The sequence below is a fragment of the Oncorhynchus kisutch genome, linkage group LG16 (assembly GCF_002021735.2).
Source record: "Oncorhynchus kisutch isolate 150728-3 linkage group LG16, Okis_V2, whole genome shotgun sequence".
Classification (NCBI taxonomy): Eukaryota; Metazoa; Chordata; class Actinopteri; order Salmoniformes; family Salmonidae; genus Oncorhynchus; species Oncorhynchus kisutch.
In genome coordinates, this window is record NC_034189.2 from 1,043,530 (window position 1) to 1,046,100 (window position 2,571).

The window sequence follows — 2,571 nt, forward strand, 5'->3', positions numbered from 1 at the left end:
TTATTTATTCTATGTAGGTTGTTTTGTACATAGAGACATATCTGACTGTAATCAATCTATGGGGCTCAAATCACCTATTCAGGGCAAACACCTACCACTGGACTACACTACCCACAACCCCCTGCTGCCTGTCAGGACTTGGGACCACACTACCCAGAACCCCCTGCTGTCTGTCAGGACTCTGGGCTACACTACCCACAACCCCCGGCTGTCTGTCAGTACTCTGGACTACACTACCCACAAGCCCCTGCTGTCTGTCAGGACTCTGGACCACACTACCCACAACCCCCTGCTGTCTGTCAGGACTCTGGACCACACTACCCACAACCCCCTGCTTTCTGTCAGGACTACACTACCCACAAGCCCCTGCTGTCTGTCAGGACTATGGACTGTACTACCCACAACCCTCTGTTGTTAAGTCTGGACTGGACTACACTACCAATAACCTGCTGTCTGTCAGGACTACACTACCCACAACCCCTTGCTGTGTATCAGGGCTGGACTCTACTACCCAGAGCCCCCTGCTGTCTGTCTGGACTGGACGCTAACCAGAGTTCCTTGGCTCACAGACCAACCTCTATCCTGGAATGCAACGGTGATACTGTCGGGTCATCATGGGTACGGATGTCCTGGGTGTGGTCGTCATGGTTACAGACTTGGTCCAGTGGGTTTAGGACATATCAGGGTCTAAGAAAGGTCTGTCCATATCACACACACGTTTTGTAGAGATGGAATGACAGTCTAGTATTATTGGGGATCAGACAGTTAACATCCCAAAAGGCACCCTGTTCCCTTTATAGTGCACTACTTTAGACCAGGTCCCCATAGGGCTCAGTGCACTACGTAGGGAATAGGGTGCCATGTAGGACGTCTCCTCAGAGACCCTGTTTACCACTATATTTAATAATAATAATAATGTATTATCCTGTAACAGAGAGAAGTAATGAACTGTTTATTTCAGTAAATCAAATTGCTTGTTGTAAATAAGCTATAAATTATTGAAATAAATTCTATAGAAAAGCCAGTGTTGGGTTCGTGTCTGATTGGTATTTTGGTATTTTTGGTATTTATTAGGATCCCCATTAGCTGTTGTAAAAGCAGCAGCTACTCTTCCTGGGGTCCACACACAACATGAAACATAATACAGAATAACATAATACAGAACATCATTAGACAAGAACTACTCAACTATTATTTTTTAAAAGGCATATCCTACATATCAATACATACACACAAACTATCTAGGTCCAATAGGGGAGAGGCGTTGTGCTGTGGGTCCAATAGGGGAGAGGCGTTGTGCTGTAGGTCCAATAGGGGAGAGGCGTTGTGCTGTAGGTCCAATAGGGGAGAGGCGTTGTGCTGTGGGTCCAATAGGGGAGAGGCGTTGTGCTGTGGGTCCAATAGGGGAGAGGCGTTGTGCTGTGGGTCCAATAGGGGAGAGGCGTTGTGCTGTGGGTCCAATAGGGGAGAGGCGTTGTGCTGTGGGTCCAATAGGGGAGAGGCGTTGTGCTGTGGGTCCAATAGGGGAGAGGCGTTGTGCTGTGGGTCCAATAGGGGAGAGGCGTTGTGCTGTGGGTCCAATAGGGGAGAGGCGTTGTGCTGTGGGGTCCAATAGGGGAGAGGCCGTTGTGCTGTGGGTCCAATAGGGGAGAGGCGTTGTGCTGTGGGTCCAATAGGGGAGAGGCGTTGTGCTGTGGGTCCAATAGGGGAGAGGCGTTGTGCTGTGGGTCCAATAGGGGAGAGGCGTTGTGCTGTGGGTCCAATAGGGAGAGGCGTTGTGCTGTGGGGTCCAATAGGGGAGAGGCGTTGTGCTGTGGGTCCAATAGGGGAGAGGCGTTGTGCTGTGGGTCCAATAGGGGAGAGGCGTTGTGCTGTGGGTCCAATAGGGGAGAGGCGTTGTGCTGTGGGTCCAATAGGGGAGAGGCGTTGTGCTGTAGGTCCAATAGGGGAGAGGCGTTGTGCTGTAGGTCCAATAGGGGAGAGGCGTTGTGCTGTGGGTCCAATAGGGGAGAGGCGTTGTGCTGTAGGTCCAATAGGGGAGAGGCGTTGTGCTGTAGGTCCAATAGGGGAGAGGCGTTGTGCTGTGGGTCCAATAGGGAGAGGCGTTGTGCTGTAGGTCCAATAGGGGAGAGGCGTTGTGCTGTAGGTCCAATAGGGGAGAGGCGTTGTGCTGTGGGTCCAATAGGGGAGAGGCGTTGTGCTGTGGGTCCAATAGGGGAGAGGCGTTGTGCTGTGGGTCCAATAGGGGAGAGGCGTTGTGCTGTGGGTCCAATAGGGGAGAGGGCGTTGTGCTGTGGGTCCAATAGGGGAGAGGCGTTGTGCTGTGGGTCCAATAGGGGAGAGGCGTTGTGCTGTAGGTCCAATAGGGGAGAGGCGTTGTGCTGTAGGTCCATAGGGGAGAGGCGTGTGCTGTGGGTCAATAGGGGAGAGGCGTTGTGCTGTGGGTCCAATAGGGGAGAGGCGTTGTGCTGTGGGTCCAATAGGGGAGAGGCGTTGTGCTGTGGGTCCAATAGGGGAGAGGCGTTGTGCTGTGGGTCCAATAGGGGAGAGGCGTTGTGCTGTGGGTCCAAT

The 2,571-nt window shown here is 52.5% G+C and overlaps 1 long non-coding RNA gene across 4 annotated transcripts in view; it reads left to right on the top strand.

The window, feature by feature from the left end:
• LOC116353895 (uncharacterized) overlaps positions 1 to 1,046 on the top strand; it is a 4,949-nt gene extending 3,903 nt beyond the window's left edge. For 3 of the 4 annotated variants that reach the window (XR_004203256.1, XR_004203255.1, XR_004203258.1), the window contains exon 3: positions 1 to 1,046. This exon is cut by the window's left edge. This is a non-coding gene — a long non-coding RNA (uncharacterized LOC116353895). The other variant, XR_004203257.1, reaches the window with a different exon arrangement.
• The last annotated feature ends 1,525 nt before the right edge of the window (positions 1,047 to 2,571 follow it).